We start from the raw sequence: 21116 nt of genomic DNA on the forward strand, positions 1-21116 counted from the left end.
CCACTCAGTAGTAACAACGAAGCGTGTACGTGGCAGAGATCGTATGTATGAAATACGAGACAAAACTGCCTACCAGATGGAAGCGCACATCATTCCATAGCTTATGCCCTTCGAATTAAACATCATTTCGAGATCTATAAACCAATCAAATTTCGGCTCCAGCAAAGAGTATGTTGGTATTTCCGAACGACGAGTTCTTATTTATATTTACGTGCACACCTGTCGCAGTCATTTTAACGTATCGCGCCTATAATAATCCATCTGTATCGACAGTTTGTTTTGCGTCAGGCCGCCATATACAGAAGCGATTTGGCAGGGCCTACTGGAGAGACTTGACTTTGCAGACATCCGTCGCTAGTGGTCGCCCAAACACCAAGCTCCATCGCAAACAGCAGGACAATCTTGGGCTAGGAGGAACGTCAAAACGTTGCAAGCAATATCAGTGTAACGTATCGAGCTGTACGTTTCGTTGCAGTAAGTCGTGGAAAAGAATGCACAGCACATTTCTCATTTGCATTAGACGACACTCCATGTCGATACAACGCTTATTCCTGCAGTAAATAAGTGGGGCGGTGATTTTGCCCCCATCGGATATCGACGTGGACGGATGCTGTCATTAAATGATTCGTGAGTGGGAGCTTGTTCGGCTGCACTGCACTGCAGCCGGCCCAGTACGATGTTTTGAATGCGTTTTCGAATCGACAAATGTCTTCTTTCCGCAAGCACTCGCCAAAGACACATTAGGAGTTGCAGCAGACGAGGTGGCCGAGTGGTTAAGGCGTTGGACTGCTAATCCAATGTGCTCTGCACGCGTGGGTTCGAATCCCATCCTCGTCGTAGAATTTTACGTAAAGCACCCGTTTGCGGTCACTCCTTCTCCATGCGAAACGCCACTCAGTAGTAACAACGAAGCGTGTACGTGGCAGAGATCGTATGTATGAAATACGAGACAAAACTGCCTACCAGATGGAAGCGCACATCATTCCATAGCTTATGCCCTTCGAATTAAACATCATTTCGAGATCTATAAACCAATCAAATTTCGGCTCCAGCAAAGAGTATGTTGGTATTTCCGAACGACGAGTTCTTATTTATATTTACGTGCACACCTGTCGCAGTCATTTTAACGTATCGCGCCTATAATAATCCATCTGTAGCACACAACTGTCGCCTTTCGACAGTTTGTTTTGCGTCAGGCCGCCATATACAGAAGCGATTTGGCAGGGCCTACTGGAGAGACTTGACTTTGCAGACATCCGTCGCTAGTGGTCGCCCAAACACCAAGCTCCATCGCAAACAGCAGGACAATCTTGGGCTAGGAGGAACGTCAAAACGTTGCAAGCAATATCAGTGTAACGTATCGAGCTGTACGTTTCGTTGCAGTAAGTCGTGGAAAAGAATGCACAGCACATTTCTCATTTGCATTAGACGACACTCCATGTCGATACAACGCTTATTCCTGCAGTAAATAAGTGGGGCGGTGATTTTGCCCCCATCGGATATCGACGTGGACGGATGCTGTCATTAAATGATTCGTGAGTGGGAGCTTGTTCGGCTGCACTGCACTGCAGCCGGCCCAGTACGATGTTTTGAATGCGTTTTCGAATCGACAAATGTCTTCTTTCCGCAAGCACTCGCCAAAGACACATTAGGAGTTGCAGCAGACGAGGTGGCCGAGTGGTTAAGGCGTTGGACTGCTAATCCAATGTGCTCTGCACGCGTGGGTTCGAATCCCATCCTCGTCGTAGAATTTTACGTAAAGCACCCGTTTGCGGTCACTCCTTCTCCATGCGAAACGCCACTCAGTAGTAACAACGAAGCGTGTACGTGGCAGAGATCGTATGTATGAAATACGAGACAAAACTGCCTACCAGATGGAAGCGCACATCATTCCATAGCTTATGCCCTTCGAATTAAACATCATTTCGAGATCTATAAACCAATCAAATTTCGGCTCCAGCAAAGAGTATGTTGGTATTTCCGAACGACGAGTTCTTATTTATATTTACGTGCACACCTGTCGCAGTCATTTTAACGTATCGCGCCTATAATAATCCATCTGTAGCACACAACTGTCGCCTTTCGACAGTTTGTTTTGCGTCAGGCCGCCATATACAGAAGCGATTTGGCAGGGCCTACTGGAGAGACTTGACTTTGCAGACATCCGTCGCTAGTGGTCGCCCAAACACCAAGCTCCATCGCAAACAGCAGGACAATCTGGGGCTAGGAGGAACGTCAAAACAGAAGCGATTTGGCAGGGCCTACTGGAGAGACTTGACTTTGCAGACATCCGTCGCTAGTGGTCGCCCAAACACCAAGCTCCATCGCAAACAGCAGGACAATCTTGGGCTAGGAGGAACGTCAAAACGTTGCAAGCAATATCAGTGTAACGTATCGAGCTGTACGTTTCGTTGCAGTAAGTCGTGGAAAAGAATGCACAGCACATTTCTCATTTGCATTAGACGACACTCCATGTCGATACAACGCTTATTCCTGCAGTAAATAAGTGGGGCGGTGATTTTGCCCCCATCGGATATCGACGTGGACGGATGCTGTCATTAAATGATTCGTGAGTGGGAGCTTGTTCGGCTGCACTGCACTGCAGCCGGCCCAGTACGATGTTTTGAATGCGTTTTCGAATCGACAAATGTCTTCTTTCCGCAAGCACTCGCCAAAGACACATTAGGAGTTGCAGCAGACGAGGTGGCCGAGTGGTTAAGGCGTTGGACTGCTAATCCAATGTGCTCTGCACGCGTGGGTTCGAATCCCATCCTCGTCGTAGAATTTTACGTAAAGCACCCGTTTGCGGTCACTCCTTCTCCATGCGAAACGCCACTCAGTAGTAACAACGAAGCGTGTACGTGGCAGAGATCGTATGTATGAAATACGAGACAAAACTGCCTACCAGATGGAAGCGCACATCATTCCATAGCTTATGCCCTTCGAATTAAACATCATTTCGAGATCTATAAACCAATCAAATTTCGGCTCCAGCAAAGAGTATGTTGGTATTTCCGAACGACGAGTTCTTATTTATATTTACGTGCACACCTGTCGCAGTCATTTTAACGTATCGCGCCTATAATAATCCATCTGTAGCACACAACTGTCGCCTTTCGACAGTTTGTTTTGCGTCAGGCCGCCATATACAGAAGCGATTTGGCAGGGCCTACTGGAGAGACTTGACTTTGCAGACATCCGTCGCTAGTGGTCGCCCAAACACCAAGCTCCATCGCAAACAGCAGGACAATCTTGGGCTAGGAGGAACGTCAAAACAGAAGCGATTTGGCAGGGCCTACTGGAGAGACTTGACTTTGCAGACATCCGTCGCTAGTGGTCGCCCAAACACCAAGCTCCATCGCAAACAGCAGGACAATCTTGGGCTAGGAGGAACGTCAAAACGTTGCAAGCAATATCAGTGTAACGTATCGAGCTGTACGTTTCGTTGCAGTAAGTCGTGGAAAAGAATGCACAGCACATTTCTCATTTGCATTAGACGACACTCCATGTCGATACAACGCTTATTCCTGCAGTAAATAAGTGGGGCGGTGTTTTTGCCCCCATCGGATATCGACGTGGACGGATGCTGTCATTAAATGATTCGTGAGTGGGAGCTTGTTCGGCTGCACTGCACTGCAGCCGGCCCAGTACGATGTTTTGAATGCGTTTTCGAATCGACAAATGTCTTCTTTCCGCAAGCACTCGCCAAAGACACATTAGGAGTTGCAGCAGACGAGGTGGCCGAGTGGTTAAGGCGTTGGACTGCTAATCCAATGTGCTCTGCACGCGTGGGTTCGAATCCCATCCTCGTCGTAGAATTTTACGTAAAGCACCCGTTTGCGGTCACTCCTTCTCCATGCGAAACGCCACTCAGTAGTAACAACGAAGCGTGTACGTGGCAGAGATCGTATGTATGAAATACGAGACAAAACTGCCTACCAGATGGAAGCGCACATCATTCCATAGCTTATGCCCTTCGAATTAAACATCATTTCGAGATCTATAAACCAATCAAATTTCGGCTCCAGCAAAGAGTATGTTGGTATTTCCGAACGACGAGTTCTTATTTATATTTACGTGCACACCTGTCGCAGTCATTTTAACGTATCGCGCCTATAATAATCAATCTGTAGCACACAACTGTCGCCTTTCGACAGTTTGTTTTGCGTCAGGCCGCCATATACAGAAGCGATTTGGCAGGGCCTACTGGAGAGACTTGACTTTGCAGACATCCGTCGCTAGTGGTCGCCCAAACACCAAGCTCCATCGCAAACAGCAGGACAATCTTGGGCTAGGAGGAACGTCAAAACGTTGCAAGCAATATCAGTGTAACGTATCGAGCTGTACGTTTCGTTGCAGTAAGTCGTGGAAAAGAATGCACAGCACATTTCTCATTTGCATTAGACGACACTCCATGTCGATACAACGCTTATTCCTGCAGTAAATAAGTGGGGCGGTGATTTTGCCCCCATCGGATATCGACGTGGACGGATGCTGTCATTAAATGATTCGTGAGTGGGAGCTTGTTCGGCTGCACTGCACTGCAGCCGGCCCAGTACGATGTTTTGAATGCGTTTTCGAATCGACAAATGTCTTCTTTCCGCAAGCACTCGCCAAAGACACATTAGGAGTTGCAGCAGACGAGGTGGCCGAGTGGTTAAGGCGTTGGACTGCTAATCCAATGTGCTCTGCACGCGTGGGTTCGAATCCCATCCTCGTCGTAGAATTTTACGTAAAGCACCCGTTTGCGGTCACTCCTTCTCCATGCGAAACGCCACTCAGTAGTAACAACGAAGCGTGTACGTGGCAGAGATCGTATGTATGAAATACGAGACAAAACTGCCTACCAGATGGAAGCGCACATCATTCCATAGCTTATGCCCTTCGAATTAAACATCATTTCGAGATCTATAAACCAATCAAATTTCGGCTCCAGCAAAGAGTATGTTGGTATTTCCGAACGACGAGTTCTTATTTATATTTACGTGCACACCTGTCGCAGTCATTTTAACGTATCGCGCCTATAATAATCCATCTGTAGCACACAACTGTCGCCTTTCGACAGTTTGTTTTGCGTCAGGCCGCCATATACAGAAGCGATTTGGCAGGGCCTACTGGAGAGACTTGACTTTGCAGACATCCGTCGCTAGTGGTCGCCCAAACACCAAGCTCCATCGCAAACAGCAGGACAATCTTGGGCTAGGAGGAACGTCAAAACGTTGCAAGCAATATCAGTGTAACGTATCGAGCTGTACGTTTCGTTGCAGTAAGTCGTGGAAAAGAATGCACAGCACATTTCTCATTTGCATTAGACGACACTCCATGTCGATACAACGCTTATTCCTGCAGTAAATAAGTGGGGCGGTGATTTTGCCCCCATCGGATATCGACGTGGACGGATGCTGTCATTAAATGATTCGTGAGTGGGAGCTTGTTCGGCTGCACTGCACTGCAGCCGGCCCAGTACGATGTTTTGAATGCGTTTTCGAATCGACAAATGTCTTCTTTCCGCAAGCACTCGCCAAAGACACATTAGGAGTTGCAGCAGACGAGGTGGCCGAGTGGTTAAGGCGTTGGACTGCTAATCCAATGTGCTCTGCACGCGTGGGTTCGAATCCCATCCTCGTCGTAGAATTTTACGTAAAGCACCCGTTTGCGGTCACTCCTTCTCCATGCGAAACGCCACTCAGTAGTAACAACGAAGCGTGTACGTGGCAGAGATCGTATGTATGAAATACGAGACAAAACTGCCTACCAGATGGAAGCGCACATCATTCCATAGCTTATGCCCTTCGAATTAAACATCATTTCGAGATCTATAAACCAATCAAATTTCGGCTCCAGCAAAGAGTATGTTGGTATTTCCGAACGACGAGTTCTTATTTATATTTACGTGCACACCTGTCGCAGTCATTTTAACGTATCGCGCCTATAATAATCCATCTGTAGCACACAACTGTCGCCTTTCGACAGTTTGTTTTGCGTCAGGCCGCCATATACAGAAGCGATTTGGCAGGGCCTACTGGAGAGACTTGACTTTGCAGACATCCGTCGCTAGTGGTCGCCCAAACACCAAGCTCCATCGCAAACAGCAGGACAATCTTGGGCTAGGAGGAACGTCAAAACAGAAGCGATTTGGCAGGGCCTACTGGAGAGACTTGACTTTGCAGACATCCGTCGCTAGTGGTCGCCCAAACACCAAGCTCCATCGCAAACAGCAGGACAATCTTGGGCTAGGAGGAACGTCAAAACGTTGCAAGCAATATCAGTGTAACGTATCGAGCTGTACGTTTCGTTGCAGTAAGTCGTGGAAAAGAATGCACAGCACATTTCTCATTTGCATTAGACGACACTCCATGTCGATACAACGCTTATTCCTGCAGTAAATAAGTGGGGCGGTGTTTTTGCCCCCATCGGATATCGACGTGGACGGATGCTGTCATTAAATGATTCGTGAGTGGGAGCTTGTTCGGCTGCACTGCACTGCAGCCGGCCCAGTACGATGTTTTGAATGCGTTTTCGAATCGACAAATGTCTTCTTTCCGCAAGCACTCGCCAAAGACACATTAGGAGTTGCAGCAGACGAGGTGGCCGAGTGGTTAAGGCGTTGGACTGCTAATCCAATGTGCTCTGCACGCGTGGGTTCGAATCCCATCCTCGTCGTAGAATTTTACGTAAAGCACCCGTTTGCGGTCACTCCTTCTCCATGCGAAACGCCACTCAGTAGTAACAACGAAGCGTGTACGTGGCAGAGATCGTATGTATGAAATACGAGACAAAACTGCCTACCAGATGGAAGCGCACATCATTCCATAGCTTATGCCCTTCGAATTAAACATCATTTCGAGATCTATAAACCAATCAAATTTCGGCTCCAGCAAAGAGTATGTTGGTATTTCCGAACGACGAGTTCTTATTTATATTTACGTGCACACCTGTCGCAGTCATTTTAACGTATCGCGCCTATAATAATCCATCTGTAGCACACAACTGTCGCCTTTCGACAGTTTGTTTTGCGTCAGGCCGCCATATACAGAAGCGATTTGGCAGGGCCTACTGGAGAGACTTGACTTTGCAGACATCCGTCGCTAGTGGTCGCCCAAACACCAAGCTCCATCGCAAACAGCAGGACAATCTTGGGCTAGGAGGAACGTCAAAACGTTGCAAGCAATATCAGTGTAACGTATCGAGCTGTACGTTTCGTTGCAGTAAGTCGTGGAAAAGAATGCACAGCACATTTCTCATTTGCATTAGACGACACTCCATGTCGATACAACGCTTATTCCTGCAGTAAATAAGTGGGGCAGTGATTTTGCCCCCATCGGATATCGACGTGGACGGATGCTGTCATTAAATGATTCGTGAGTGGGAGCTTGTTCGGCTGCACTGCACTGCAGCCGGCCCAGTACGATGTTTTGAATGCGTTTTCGAATCGACAAATGTCTTCTTTCCGCAAGCACTCGCCAAAGACACATTAGGAGTTGCAGCAGACGAGGTGGCCGAGTGGTTAAGGCGTTGGACTGCTAATCCAATGTGCTCTGCACGCGTGGGTTCGAATCCCATCCTCGTCGTAGAATTTTACGTAAAGCACCCGTTTGCGGTCACTCCTTCTCCATGCGAAACGCCACTCAGTAGTAACAACGAAGCGTGTACGTGGCAGAGATCGTATGTATGAAATACGAGACAAAACTGCCTACCAGATGGAAGCGCACATCATTCCATAGCTTATGCCCTTCGAATTAAACATCATTTCGAGATCTATAAACCAATCAAATTTCGGCTCCAGCAAAGAGTATGTTGGTATTTCCGAACGACGAGTTCTTATTTATATTTACGTGCACACCTGTCGCAGTCATTTTAACGTATCGCGCCTATAATAATCCATCTGTAGCACACAACTGTCGCCTTTCGACAGTTTGTTTTGCGTCAGGCCGCCATATACAGAAGCGATTTGGCAGGGCCTACTGGAGAGACTTGACTTTGCAGACATCCGTCGCTAGTGGTCGCCCAAACACCAAGCTCCATCGCAAACAGCAGGACAATCTTGGGCTAGGAGGAACGTCAAAACGTTGCAAGCAATATCAGTGTAACGTATCGAGCTGTACGTTTCGTTGCAGTAAGTCGTGGAAAAGAATGCACAGCACATTTCTCATTTGCATTAGACGACACTCCATGTCGATACAACGCTTATTCCTGCAGTAAATAAGTGGGGCGGTGATTTTGCCCCCATCGGATATCGACGTGGACGGATGCTGTCATTAAATGATTCGTGAGTGGGAGCTTGTTCGGCTGCACTGCACTGCAGCCGGCCCAGTACGATGTTTTGAATGCGTTTTCGAATCGACAAATGTCTTCTTTCCGCAAGCACTCGCCAAAGACACATTAGGAGTTGCAGCAGACGAGGTGGCCGAGTGGTTAAGGCGTTGGACTGCTAATCCAATGTGCTCTGCACGCGTGGGATCGAATCCCATCCTCGTCGTAGAATTTTACGTAAAGCACCCGTTTGCGGTCACTCCTTCTCCATGCGAAACGCCACTCAGTAGTAACAACGAAGCGTGTACGTGGCAGAGATCGTATGTATGAAATACGAGACAAAACTGCCTACCAGATGGAAGCGCACATCATTCCATAGCTTATGCCCTTCGAATTAAACATCATTTCGAGATCTATAAACCAATCAAATTTCGGCTCCAGCAAAGAGTATGTTGGTATTTCCGAACGACGAGTTCTTATTTATATTTACGTGCACACCTGTCGCAGTCATTTTAACGTATCGCGCCTATAATAATCCATCTGTAGCACACAACTGTCGCCTTTCGACAGTTTGTTTTGCGTCAGGCCGCCATATACAGAAGCGATTTGGCAGGGCCTACTGGAGAGACTTGACTTTGCAGACATCCGTCGCTAGTGGTCGCCCAAACACCAAGCTCCATCGCAAACAGCAGGACAATCTTGGGCTAGGAGGAACGTCAAGACAGAAGCGATTTGGCAGGGCCTACTGGAGAGACTTGACTTTGCAGACATCCGTCGCTAGTGGTCGCCCAAACACCAAGCTCCATCGCAAACAGCAGGACAATCTTGGGCTAGGAGGAACGTCAAAACGTTGCAAGCAATATCAGTGTAACGTATCGAGCTGTACGTTTCGTTGCAGTAAGTCGTGGAAAAGAATGCACAGCACATTTCTCATTTGCATTAGACGACACTCCATGTCGATACAACGCTTATTCCTGCAGTAAATAAGTGGGGCGGTGATTTTGCCCCCATCGGATATCGACGTGGACGGATGCTGTCATTAAATGATTCGTGAGTGGGAGCTTGTTCGGCTGCACTGCACTGCAGCCGGCCCAGTACGATGTTTTGAATGCGTTTTCGAATCGACAAATGTCTTCTTTCCGCAAGCACTCGCCAAAGACACATTAGGAGTTGCAGCAGACGAGGTGGCCGAGTGGTTAAGGCGTTGGACTGCTAATCCAATGTGCTCTGCACGCGTGGGTTCGAATCCCATCCTCGTCGTAGAATTTTACGTAAAGCACCCGTTTGCGGTCACTCCTTCTCCATGCGAAACGCCACTCAGTAGTAACAACGAAGCGTGTACGTGGCAGAGATCGTATGTATGAAATACGAGACAAAACTGCCTACCAGATGGAAGCGCACATCATTCCATAGCTTATGCCCTTCGAATTAAACATCATTTCGAGATCTATAAACCAATCAAATTTCGGCTCCAGCAAAGAGTATGTTGGTATTTCCGAACGACGAGTTCTTATTTATATTTACGTGCACACCTGTCGCAGTCATTTTAACGTATCGCGCCTATAATAATCCATCTGTAGCACACAACTGTCGCCTTTCGACAGTTTGTTTTGCGTCAGGCCGCCATATACAGAAGCGATTTGGCAGGGCCTACTGGAGAGACTTGACTTTGCAGACATCCGTCGCTAGTGGTCGCCCAAACACCAAGCTCCATCGCAAACAGCAGGACAATCTTGGGCTAGGAGGAACGTCAAAACGTTGCAAGCAATATCAGTGTAACGTATCGAGCTGTACGTTTCGTTGCAGTAAGTCGTGGAAAAGAATGCACAGCACATTTCTCATTTGCATTAGACGACACTCCATGTCGATACAACGCTTATTCCTGCAGTAAATAAGTGGGGCGGTGATTTTGCCCCCATCGGATATCGACGTGGACGGATGCTGTCATTAAATGATTCGTGAGTGGGAGCTTGTTCGGCTGCACTGCACTGCAGCCGGCCCAGTACGATGTTTTGAATGCGTTTTCGAATCGACAAATGTCTTCTTTCCGCAAGCACTCGCCAAAGACACATTAGGAGTTGCAGCAGACGAGGTGGCCGAGTGGTTAAGGCGTTGGACTGCTAATCCAATGTGCTCTGCACGCGTGGGTTCGAATCCCATCCTCGTCGTAGAATTTTACGTAAAGCACCCGTTTGCGGTCACTCCTTCTCCATGCGAAACGCCACTCAGTAGTAACAACGAAGCGTGTACGTGGCAGAGATCGTATGTATGAAATACGAGACAAAACTGCCTACCAGATGGAAGCGCACATCATTCCATAGCTTATGCCCTTCGAATTAAACATCATTTCGAGATCTATAAACCAATCAAATTTCGGCTCCAGCAAAGAGTATGTTGGTATTTCCGAACGACGAGTTCTTATTTATATTTACGTGCACACCTGTCGCAGTCATTTTAACGTATCGCGCCTATAATAATCCATCTGTAGCACACAACTGTCGCCTTTCGACAGTTTGTTTTGCGTCAGGCCGCCATATACAGAAGCGATTTGGCAGGGCCTACTGGAGAGACTTGACTTTGCAGACATCCGTCGCTAGTGGTCGCCCAAACACCAAGCTCCATCGCAAACAGCAGGACAATCTTGGGCTAGGAGGAACGTCAAAACGTTGCAAGCAATATCAGTGTAACGTATCGAGCTGTACGTTTCGTTGCAGTAAGTCGTGGAAAAGAATGCACAGCACATTTCTCATTTGCATTAGACGACACTCCATGTCGATACAACGCTTATTCCTGCAGTAAATAAGTGGGGCGGTGATTTTGCCCCCATCGGATATCGACGTGGACGGATGCTGTCATTAAATGATTCGTGAGTGGGAGCTTGTTCGGCTGCACTGCACTGCAGCCGGCCCAGTACGATGTTTTGAATGCGTTTTCGAATCGACAAATGTCTTCTTTCCGCAAGCACTCGCCAAAGACACATTAGGAGTTGCAGCAGACGAGGTGGCCGAGTGGTTAAGGCGTTGGACTGCTAATCCAATGTGCTCTGCACGCGTGGGATCGAATCCCATCCTCGTCGTAGAATTTTACGTAAAGCACCCGTTTGCGGTCACTCCTTCTCCATGCGAAACGCCACTCAGTAGTAACAACGAAGCGTGTACGTGGCAGAGATCGTATGTATGAAATACGAGACAAAACTGCCTACCAGATGGAAGCGCACATCATTCCATAGCTTATGCCCTTCGAATTAAACATCATTTCGAGATCTATAAACCAATCAAATTTCGGCTCCAGCAAAGAGTATGTTGGTATTTCCGAACGACGAGTTCTTATTTATATTTACGTGCACACCTGTCGCAGTCATTTTAACGTATCGCGCCTATAATAATCCATCTGTAGCACACAACTGTCGCCTTTCGACAGTTTGTTTTGCGTCAGGCCGCCATATACAGAAGCGATTTGGCAGGGCCTACTGGAGAGACTTGACTTTGCAGACATCCGTCGCTAGTGGTCGCCCAAACACCAAGCTCCATCGCAAACAGCAGGACAATCTTGGGCTAGGAGGAACGTCAAAACAGAAGCGATTTGGCAGGGCCTACTGGAGAGACTTGACTTTGCAGACATCCGTCGCTAGTGGTCGCCCAAACACCAAGCTCCATCGCAAACAGCAGGACAATCTTGGGCTAGGAGGAACGTCAAAACGTTGCAAGCAATATCAGTGTAACGTATCGAGCTGTACGTTTCGTTGCAGTAAGTCGTGGAAAAGAATGCACAGCACATTTCTCATTTGCATTAGACGACACTCCATGTCGATACAACGCTTATTCCTGCAGTAAATAAGTGGGGCGGTGATTTTGCCCCCATCGGATATCGACGTGGACGGATGCTGTCATTAAATGATTCGTGAGTGGGAGCTTGTTCGGCTGCACTGCACTGCAGCCGGCCCAGTACGATGTTTTGAATGCGTTTTCGAATCGACAAATGTCTTCTTTCCGCAAGCACTCGCCAAAGACACATTAGGAGTTGCAGCAGACGAGGTGGCCGAGTGGTTAAGGCGTTGGACTGCTAATCCAATGTGCTCTGCACGCGTGGGTTCGAATCCCATCCTCGTCGTAGAATTTTACGTAAAGCACCCGTTTGCGGTCACTCCTTCTCCATGCGAAACGCCACTCAGTAGTAACAACGAAGCGTGTACGTGGCAGAGATCGTATGTATGAAATACGAGACAAAACTGCCTACCAGATGGAAGCGCACATCATTCCATAGCTTATGCCCTTCGAATTAAACATCATTTCGAGATCTATAAACCAATCAAATTTCGGCTCCAGCAAAGAGTATGTTGGTATTTCCGAACGACGAGTTCTTATTTATATTTACGTGCACACCTGTCGCAGTCATTTTAACGTATCGCGCCTATAATAATCCATCTGTAGCACACAACTGTCGCCTTTCGACAGTTTGTTTTGCGTCAGGCCGCCATATACAGAAGCGATTTGGCAGGGCCTACTGGAGAGACTTGACTTTGCAGACATCCGTCGCTAGTGGTCGCCCAAACACCAAGCTCCATCGCAAACAGCAGGACAATCTTGGGCTAGGAGGAACGTCAAAACGTTGCAAGCAATATCAGTGTAACGTATCGAGCTGTACGTTTCGTTGCAGTAAGTCGTGGAAAAGAATGCACAGCACATTTCTCATTTGCATTAGACGACACTCCATGTCGATACAACGCTTATTCCTGCAGTAAATAAGTGGGGCGGTGATTTTGCCCCCATCGGATATCGACGTGGACGGATGCTGTCATTAAATGATTCGTGAGTGGGAGCTTGTTCGGCTGCACTGCACTGCAGCCGGCCCAGTACGATGTTTTGAATGCGTTTTCGAATCGACAAATGTCTTCTTTCCGCAAGCACTCGCCAAAGACACATTAGGAGTTGCAGCAGACGAGGTGGCCGAGTGGTTAAGGCGTTGGACTGCTAATCCAATGTGCTCTGCACGCGTGGGTTCGAATCCCATCCTCGTCGTAGAATTTTACGTAAAGCACCCGTTTGCGGTCACTCCTTCTCCATGCGAAACGCCACTCAGTAGTAACAACGAAGCGTGTACGTGGCAGAGATCGTATGTATGAAATACGAGACAAAACTGCCTACCAGATGGAAGCGCACATCATTCCATAGCTTATGCCCTTCGAATTAAACATCATTTCGAGATCTATAAACCAATCAAATTTCGGCTCCAGCAAAGAGTATGTTGGTATTTCCGAACGACGAGTTCTTATTTATATTTACGTGCACACCTGTCGCAGTCATTTTAACGTATCGCGCCTATAATAATCCATCTGTAGCACACAACTGTCGCCTTTCGACAGTTTGTTTTGCGTCAGGCCGCCATATACAGAAGCGATTTGGCAGGGCCTACTGGAGAGACTTGACTTTGCAGACATCCGTCGCTAGTGGTCGCCCAAACACCAAGCTCCATCGCAAACAGCAGGACAATCTTGGGCTAGGAGGAACGTCAAAACGTTGCAAGCAATATCAGTGTAACGTATCGAGCTGTACGTTTCGTTGCAGTAAGTCGTGGAAAAGAATGCACAGCACATTTCTCATTTGCATTAGACGACACTCCATGTCGATACAACGCTTATTCCTGCAGTAAATAAGTGGGGCGGTGATTTTGCCCCCATCGGATATCGACGTGGACGGATGCTGTCATTAAATGATTCGTGAGTGGGAGCTTGTTCGGCTGCACTGCACTGCAGCCGGCCCAGTACGATGTTTTGAATGCGTTTTCGAATCGACAAATGTCTTCTTTCCGCAAGCACTCGCCAAAGACACATTAGGAGTTGCAGCAGACGAGGTGGCCGAGTGGTTAAGGCGTTGGACTGCTAATCCAATGTGCTCTGCACGCGTGGGATCGAATCCCATCCTCGTCGTAGAATTTTACGTAAAGCACCCGTTTGCGGTCACTCCTTCTCCATGCGAAACGCCACTCAGTAGTAACAACGAAGCGTGTACGTGGCAGAGATCGTATGTATGAAATACGAGACAAAACTGCCTACCAGATGGAAGCGCACATCATTCCATAGCTTATGCCCTTCGAATTAAACATCATTTCGAGATCTATAAACCAATCAAATTTCGGCTCCAGCAAAGAGTATGTTGGTATTTCCGAACGACGAGTTCTTATTTATATTTACGTGCACACCTGTCGCAGTCATTTTAACGTATCGCGCCTATAATAATCCATCTGTAGCACACAACTGTCGCCTTTCGACAGTTTGTTTTGCGTCAGGCCGCCATATACAGAAGCGATTTGGCAGGGCCTACTGGAGAGACTTGACTTTGCAGACATCCGTCGCTAGTGGTCGCCCAAACACCAAGCTCCATCGCAAACAGCAGGACAATCTTGGGCTAGGAGGAACGTCAAAACAGAAGCGATTTGGCAGGGCCTACTGGAGAGACTTGACTTTGCAGACATCCGTCGCTAGTGGTCGCCCAAACACCAAGCTCCATCGCAAACAGCAGGACAATCTTGGGCTAGGAGGAACGTCAAAACGTTGCAAGCAATATCAGTGTAACGTATCGAGCTGTACGTTTCGTTGCAGTAAGTCGTGGAAAAGAATGCACAGCACATTTCTCATTTGCATTAGACGACACTCCATGTCGATACAACGCTTATTCCTGCAGTAAATAAGTGGGGCGGTGATTTTGCCCCCATCGGATATCGACGTGGACGGATGCTGTCATTAAATGATTCGTGAGTGGGAGCTTGTTCGGCTGCACTGCACTGCAGCCGGCCCAGTACGATGTTTTGAATGCGTTTTCGAATCGACAAATGTCTTCTTTCCGCAAGCACTCGCCAAAGACACATTAGGAGTTGCAGCAGACGAGGTGGCCGAGTGGTTAAGGCGTTGGACTGCTAATCCAATGTGCTCTGCACGCGTGGGTTCGAATCCCATCCTCGTCGTAGAATTTTACGTAAAGCACCCGTTTGCGGTCACTCCTTCTCCATGCGAAACGCCACTCAGTAGTAACAACGAAGCGTGTACGTGGCAGAGATCGTATGTATGAAATACGAGACAAAACTGCCTACCAGATGGAAGCGCACATCATTCCATAGCTTATGCCCTTCGAATTAAACATCATTTCGAGATCTATAAACCAATCAAATTTCGGCTCCAGCAAAGAGTATGTTGGTATTTCCGAACGACGAGTTCTTATTTATATTTACGTGCACACCTGTCGCAGTCATTTTAACGTATCGCGCCTATAATAATCCATCTGTAGCACACAACTGTCGCCTTTCGACAGTTTGTTTTGCGTCAGGCCGCCATATACAGAAGCGATTTGGCAGGGCCTACTGGAGAGACTTGACTTTGCAGACATCCGTCGCTAGTGGTCGCCCAAACACCAAGCTCCATCGCAAACAGCAGGACAATCTTGGGCTAGGAGGAACGTCAAAACAGAAGCGATTTGGCAGGGCCTACTGGAGAGACTTGACTTTGCAGACATCCGTCGCTAGTGGTCGCCCAAACACCAAGCTCCATCGCAAACAGCAGGACAATCTTGGGCTAGGAGGAACGTCAAAACGTTGCAAGCAATATCAGTGTAACGTATCGAGCTGTACGTTTCGTTGCAGTAAGTCGTGGAAAAGAATGCACAGCACATTTCTCATTTGCATTAGACGACACTCCATGTCGATACAACGCTTATTCCTGCAGTAAATAAGTGGGGCGGTGATTTTGCCCCCATCGGATATCGACGTGGACGGATGCTGTCATTAAATGATTCGTGAGTGGGAGCTTGTTCGGCTGCACTGCACTGCAGCCGGCCCAGTACGATGTTTTGAATGCGTTTTCGAATCGACAAATGTCTTCTTTCCGCAAGCACTCGCCAAAGACACATTAGGAGTTGCAGCAGACGAGGTGGCCGAGTGGTTAAGGCGTTGGACTGCTAATCCAATGTGCTCTGCACGCGTGGGTTCGAATCCCATCCTCGTCGTAGAATTTTACGTAAAGCACCCGTTTGCGGTCACTCCTTCTCCATGCGAAACGCCACTCAGTAGTAACAACGAAGCGTGTACGTGGCAGAGATCGTATGTATGAAATACGAGACAAAACTGCCTACCAGATGGAAGCGCACATCATTCCATAGCTTATGCCCTTCGAATTAAACATCATTTCGAGATCTATAAACCAATCAAATTTCGGCTCCAGCAAAGAGTATGTTGGTATTTCCGAACGACGAGTTCTTATTTATATTTACGTGCACACCTGTCGCAGTCATTTTAACGTATCGCGCCTATAATAATCCATCTGTAGCACACAACTGTCGCCTTTCGACAGTTTGTTTTGCGTCAGGCCGCCATATACAGAAGCGATTTGGCAGGGCCTACTGGAGAGACTTGACTTTGCAGACATCCGTCGCTAGTGGTCGCCCAAACACCAAGCTCCATCGCAAACAGCAGGACAATCTTGGGCTAGGAGGAACGTCAAAACAGAAGCGATTTGGCAGGGCCTACTGGAGAGACTTGACTTTGCAGACATCCGTCGCTAGTGGTCGCCCAAACACCAAGCTCCATCGCAAACAGCAGGACAATCTTGGGCTAGGAGGAACGTCAAAACGTTGCAAGCAATATCAGTGTAACGTATCGAGCTGTACGTTTCGTTGCAGTAAGTCGTGGAAAAGAATGCACAGCACATTTCTCATTTGCATTAGACGACACTCCATGTCGATACAACGCTTATTCCTGCAGTAAATAAGTGGGGCGGTGATTTTGCCCCCATCGGATATCGACGTGGACGGATGCTGTCATTAAATGATTCGTGAGTGGGAGCTTGTTCGGCTGCACTGCACTGCAGCCGGCCCAGTACGATGTTTTGAATGCGTTTTCGAATCGACAAATGTCTTCTTTCCGCAAGCACTCGCCAAAGACACATTAGGAGTTGCAGCAGACGAGGTGGCCGAGTGGTTAAGGCGTTGGACTGCTAATCCAATGTGCTCTGCACGCGTGGGTTCGAATCCCATCCTCGTCGTAGAATTTTACGTAAAGCACCCGTTTGCGGTCACTCCTTCTCCATGCGAAACGCCACTCAGTAGTAACAACGAAGCGTGTACGTGGCAGAGATCGTATGTATGAAATACGAGACAAAACTGCCTACCAGATGGAAGCGCACATCATTCCATAGCTTATGCCCTTCGAATTAAACATCATTTCGAGATCTATAAACCAATCAAATTTCGGCTCCAGCAAAGAGTATGTTGGTATTTCCGAACGACGAGTTCTTATTTATATTTACGTGCACACCTGTCGCAGTCATTTTAACGTATCGCGCCTATAATAATCCATCTGTAGCACACAACTGTCGCCTTTCGACAGTTTGTTTTGCGTCAGGCCGCCATATACAGAAGCGATTTGGCAGGGCCTACTGGAGAGACTTGACTTTGCAGACATCCGTCGCTAGTGGTCGCCCAAACACCAAGCTCCATCGCAAACAGCAGGACAATCTTGGGCTAGGAGGAACGTCAAAACGTTGCAAGCAATATCAGTGTAACGTATCGAGCTGTACGTTTCGTTGCAGTAAGTCGTGGAAAAGAATGCACAGCACATTTCTCATTTGCATTAGACGACACTCCATGTCGATACAACGCTTATTCCTGCAGTAAATAAGTGGGGCGGTGATTTTGCCCCCATCGGATATCGACGTGGACGGATGCTGTCATTAAATGATTCGTGAGTGGGAGCTTGTTCGGCTGCACTGCACTGCAGCCGGCCCAGTACGATGTTTTGAATGCGTTTTCGAATCGACAAATGTCTTCTTTCCGCAAGCACTCGCCAAAGACACATTAGGAGTTGCAGCAGACGAGGTGGCCGAGTGGTTAAGGCGTTGGACTGCTAATCCAATGTGCTCTGCACGCGTGGGTTCGAATCCCATCCTCGTCGTAGAATTTTACGTAAAGCACCCGTTTGCGGTCACTCCTTCTCCATGCGAAACGCCACTCAGTAGTAACAACGAAGCGTGTACGTGGCAGAGATCGTATGTATGAAATACGAGACAAAACTGCCTACCAGATGGAAGCGCACATCATTCCATAGCTTATGCCCTTCGAATTAAACATCATTTCGAGATCTATAAACCAATCAAATTTCGGCTCCAGCAAAGAGTATGTTGGTATTTCCGAACGACGAGTTCTTATTTATATTTACGTGCACACCTGTCGCAGTCATTTTAACGTATCGCGCCTATAATAATCCATCTGTAGCACACAACTGTCGCCTTTCGACAGTTTGTTTTGCGTCAGGCCGCCATATACAGAAGCGATTTGGCAGGGCCTACTGGAGAGACTTGACTTTGCAGACATCCGTCGCTAGTGGTCGCCCAAACACCAAGCTCCATCGCAAACAGCAGGACAATCTTGGGCTAGGAGGAACGTCAAAACGTTGCAAGCAATATCAGTGTAACGTATCGAGCTGTACGTTTCGTTGCAGTAAGTCGTGGAAAAGAATGCACAGCACATTTCTCATTTGCATTAGACGACACTCCATGTCGATACAACGCTTATTCCTGCAGTAAATAAGTGGGGCGGTGATTTTGCCCCCATCGGATATCGACGTGGACGGATGCTGTCATTAAATGATTCGTGAGTGGGAGCTTGTTCGGCTGCACTGCACTGCAGCCGGCCCAGTACGATGTTTTGAATGCGTTTTCGAATCGACAAATGTCTTCTTTCCGCAAGCACTCGCCAAAGACACATTAGGAGTTGCAGCAGACGAGGTGGCCGAGTGGTTAAGGCGTTGGACTGCTAATCCAATGTGCTCTGCACGCGTGGGATCGAATCCCATCCTCGTCGTAGAATTTTACGTAAAGCACCCGTTTGCGGTCACTCCTTCTCCATGCGAAACGCCACTCAGTAGTAACAACGAAGCGTGTACGTGGCAGAGATCGTATGTATGAAATACGAGACAAAACTGCCTACCAGATGGAAGCGCACATCATTCCATAGCTTATGCCCTTCGAATTAAACATCATTTCGAGATCTATAAACCAATCAAATTTCGGCTCCAGCAAAGAGTATGTTGGTATTTCCGAACGACGAGTTCTTATTTATATTTACGTGCACACCTGTCGCAGTCATTTTAACGTATCGCGCCTATAATAATCCATCTGTAGCACACAACTGTCGCCTTTCGACAGTTTGTTTTGCGTCAGGCCGCCATATACAGAAGCGATTTGGCAGGGCCTACTGGAGAGACTTGACTTTGCAGACATCCGTCGCTAGTGGTCGCCCAAACACCAAGCTCCATCGCAAACAGCAGGACAATCTTGGGCTAGGAGGAACGTCAAAACGTTGCAAGCAATATCAGTGTAACGTATCGAGCTGTACGTTTCGTTGCAGTAAGTCGTGGAAAAGAATGCACAGCACATTTCTCATTTGCATTAGACGACACTCCATGTCGATACAACGCTTATTCCTGCAGTAAATAAGTGGGGCGGTGATTTTGCCCCCATCGGATATCGACGTGGACGGATGCTGTCATTAAATGATTCGTGAGTGGGAGCTTGTTCGGCTGCACTGCACTGCAGCCGGCCCAGTACGATGTTTTGAATGCGTTTTCGAATCGACAAATGTCTTCTTTCCGCAAGCACTCGCCAAAGACACATTAGGAGTTGCAGCAGACGAGGTGGCCGAGTGGTTAAGGCGTTGGACTGCTAATCCAATGTGCTCTGCACGCGTGGGTTCGAATCCCATCCTCGTCGTAGAATTTTACGTAAAGCACCCGTTTGCGGTCACTCCTTCTCCATGCGAAACGCCACTCAGTAGTAACAACGAAGCGTGTACGTGGCAGAGATCGTATGTATGAAATACGAGACAAAACTGCCTACCAGATGGAAGCGCACATCATTCCATAGCTTATGCCCTTCGAATTAAACATCATTTCGAGATCTATAAACCAATCAAATTTCGGCTCCAGCAAAGAGTATGTTGGTATTTCCGAACGACGAGTTCTTATTTATATTTACGTGCACACCTGTCGCAGTCATTTTAACGTATCGCGCCTATAATAATCCATCTGTAGCACACAACTGTCGCCTTTCGACAGTTTGTTTTGCGTCAGGCCGCCATATACAGAAGCGATTTGGCAGGGCCTACTGGAGAGACTTGACTTTGCAGACATCCGTCGCTAGTGGTCGCCCAAACACCAAGCTCCATCGCAAACAGCAGGACAATCTTGGGCTAGGAGGAACGTCAAAACGTTGCAAGCAATATCAGTGTAACGTATCGAGCTGTACGTTTCGTTGCAGTAAGTCGTGGAAAAGAATGCACAGCACATTTCTCATTTGCATTAGACGACACTCCATGTCGATACAACGCTTATTCCTGCAGTAAATAAGTGGGGCGGTGATTTTGCCCCCATCGGATATCGACGTGGACGGATGCTGTCATTAAATGATTCGTGAGTGGGAGCTTGTTCGGCTGCACTGCACTGCAGCCGGCCCAGTACGATGTTTTGAATGCGTTTTCGAATCGACAAATGTCTTCTTTCCGCAAGCACTCGCCAAAGACACATTAGGAGTTGCAGCAGACGAGGTGGCCGAGTGGTTAAGGCGTTGGACTGCTAATCCAATGTGCTCTGCACGCGTGGGTTCGAATCCCATCCTCGTCGTAGAATTTTACGTAAAGCACCCGTTTGCGGTCACTCCTTCTCCATGCGAAACGCCACTCAGTAGTAACAACGAAGCGTGTACGTGGCAGAGATCGTATGTATGAAATACGAGACAAAACTGCCTACCAGATGGAAGCGCACATCATTCCATAGCTTATGCCCTTCGAATTAAACATCATTTCGAGATCTATAAACCAATCAAA

General features: G+C 47.8%; 22 non-coding genes across 22 annotated transcripts; all 22 read left to right on the forward strand.

Annotated features, from left to right (window-relative positions):
* The first annotated feature begins 755 nt into the window (after positions 1-755).
* Trnas-gcu (transfer RNA serine (anticodon GCU)) lies at positions 756-837 on the forward strand. The gene has a single exon. It is a non-coding gene; the product is annotated as a tRNA-Ser (tRNA).
* Positions 838-1663: 826 nt separating this feature from the next.
* Trnas-gcu (transfer RNA serine (anticodon GCU)) lies at positions 1664-1745 on the forward strand. The gene has a single exon. It is a non-coding gene; the product is annotated as a tRNA-Ser (tRNA).
* Positions 1746-2697: 952 nt separating this feature from the next.
* On the forward strand, positions 2698-2779 carry Trnas-gcu (transfer RNA serine (anticodon GCU)). The gene has a single exon. It is a non-coding gene; the product is annotated as a tRNA-Ser (tRNA).
* Positions 2780-3731: 952 nt separating this feature from the next.
* Positions 3732-3813, forward strand: Trnas-gcu (transfer RNA serine (anticodon GCU)). Its single transcript has one exon. It is a non-coding gene; the product is annotated as a tRNA-Ser (tRNA).
* Positions 3814-4639: 826 nt separating this feature from the next.
* Trnas-gcu (transfer RNA serine (anticodon GCU)) lies at positions 4640-4721 on the forward strand. Its single transcript has one exon. It is a non-coding gene; the product is annotated as a tRNA-Ser (tRNA).
* An 826-nt stretch (positions 4722-5547) lies between these two features.
* On the forward strand, positions 5548-5629 carry Trnas-gcu (transfer RNA serine (anticodon GCU)). The gene has a single exon. It is a non-coding gene; the product is annotated as a tRNA-Ser (tRNA).
* Positions 5630-6581: 952 nt separating this feature from the next.
* Positions 6582-6663, forward strand: Trnas-gcu (transfer RNA serine (anticodon GCU)). Its single transcript has one exon. It is a non-coding gene; the product is annotated as a tRNA-Ser (tRNA).
* Positions 6664-7489: 826 nt separating this feature from the next.
* On the forward strand, positions 7490-7571 carry Trnas-gcu (transfer RNA serine (anticodon GCU)). The gene has a single exon. It is a non-coding gene; the product is annotated as a tRNA-Ser (tRNA).
* An 826-nt stretch (positions 7572-8397) lies between these two features.
* Trnas-gcu (transfer RNA serine (anticodon GCU)) lies at positions 8398-8479 on the forward strand. Its single transcript has one exon. It is a non-coding gene; the product is annotated as a tRNA-Ser (tRNA).
* Positions 8480-9431: 952 nt separating this feature from the next.
* Trnas-gcu (transfer RNA serine (anticodon GCU)) lies at positions 9432-9513 on the forward strand. The gene has a single exon. It is a non-coding gene; the product is annotated as a tRNA-Ser (tRNA).
* An 826-nt stretch (positions 9514-10339) lies between these two features.
* On the forward strand, positions 10340-10421 carry Trnas-gcu (transfer RNA serine (anticodon GCU)). Its single transcript has one exon. It is a non-coding gene; the product is annotated as a tRNA-Ser (tRNA).
* Positions 10422-11247: 826 nt separating this feature from the next.
* Trnas-gcu (transfer RNA serine (anticodon GCU)) lies at positions 11248-11329 on the forward strand. The gene has a single exon. It is a non-coding gene; the product is annotated as a tRNA-Ser (tRNA).
* Positions 11330-12281: 952 nt separating this feature from the next.
* Positions 12282-12363, forward strand: Trnas-gcu (transfer RNA serine (anticodon GCU)). The gene has a single exon. It is a non-coding gene; the product is annotated as a tRNA-Ser (tRNA).
* An 826-nt stretch (positions 12364-13189) lies between these two features.
* Positions 13190-13271, forward strand: Trnas-gcu (transfer RNA serine (anticodon GCU)). Its single transcript has one exon. It is a non-coding gene; the product is annotated as a tRNA-Ser (tRNA).
* An 826-nt stretch (positions 13272-14097) lies between these two features.
* On the forward strand, positions 14098-14179 carry Trnas-gcu (transfer RNA serine (anticodon GCU)). The gene has a single exon. It is a non-coding gene; the product is annotated as a tRNA-Ser (tRNA).
* A 952-nt stretch (positions 14180-15131) lies between these two features.
* Positions 15132-15213, forward strand: Trnas-gcu (transfer RNA serine (anticodon GCU)). Its single transcript has one exon. It is a non-coding gene; the product is annotated as a tRNA-Ser (tRNA).
* A 952-nt stretch (positions 15214-16165) lies between these two features.
* Positions 16166-16247, forward strand: Trnas-gcu (transfer RNA serine (anticodon GCU)). The gene has a single exon. It is a non-coding gene; the product is annotated as a tRNA-Ser (tRNA).
* Positions 16248-17199: 952 nt separating this feature from the next.
* Trnas-gcu (transfer RNA serine (anticodon GCU)) lies at positions 17200-17281 on the forward strand. Its single transcript has one exon. It is a non-coding gene; the product is annotated as a tRNA-Ser (tRNA).
* Positions 17282-18107: 826 nt separating this feature from the next.
* Trnas-gcu (transfer RNA serine (anticodon GCU)) lies at positions 18108-18189 on the forward strand. The gene has a single exon. It is a non-coding gene; the product is annotated as a tRNA-Ser (tRNA).
* Positions 18190-19015: 826 nt separating this feature from the next.
* On the forward strand, positions 19016-19097 carry Trnas-gcu (transfer RNA serine (anticodon GCU)). The gene has a single exon. It is a non-coding gene; the product is annotated as a tRNA-Ser (tRNA).
* Positions 19098-19923: 826 nt separating this feature from the next.
* Positions 19924-20005, forward strand: Trnas-gcu (transfer RNA serine (anticodon GCU)). Its single transcript has one exon. It is a non-coding gene; the product is annotated as a tRNA-Ser (tRNA).
* An 826-nt stretch (positions 20006-20831) lies between these two features.
* Positions 20832-20913, forward strand: Trnas-gcu (transfer RNA serine (anticodon GCU)). Its single transcript has one exon. It is a non-coding gene; the product is annotated as a tRNA-Ser (tRNA).
* The last annotated feature ends 203 nt before the right edge of the window (positions 20914-21116 follow it).

This window comes from Schistocerca nitens, chromosome 2 (assembly GCF_023898315.1).
Source record: "Schistocerca nitens isolate TAMUIC-IGC-003100 chromosome 2, iqSchNite1.1, whole genome shotgun sequence".
Taxonomy (NCBI): Eukaryota; Metazoa; Arthropoda; class Insecta; order Orthoptera; family Acrididae; genus Schistocerca; species Schistocerca nitens.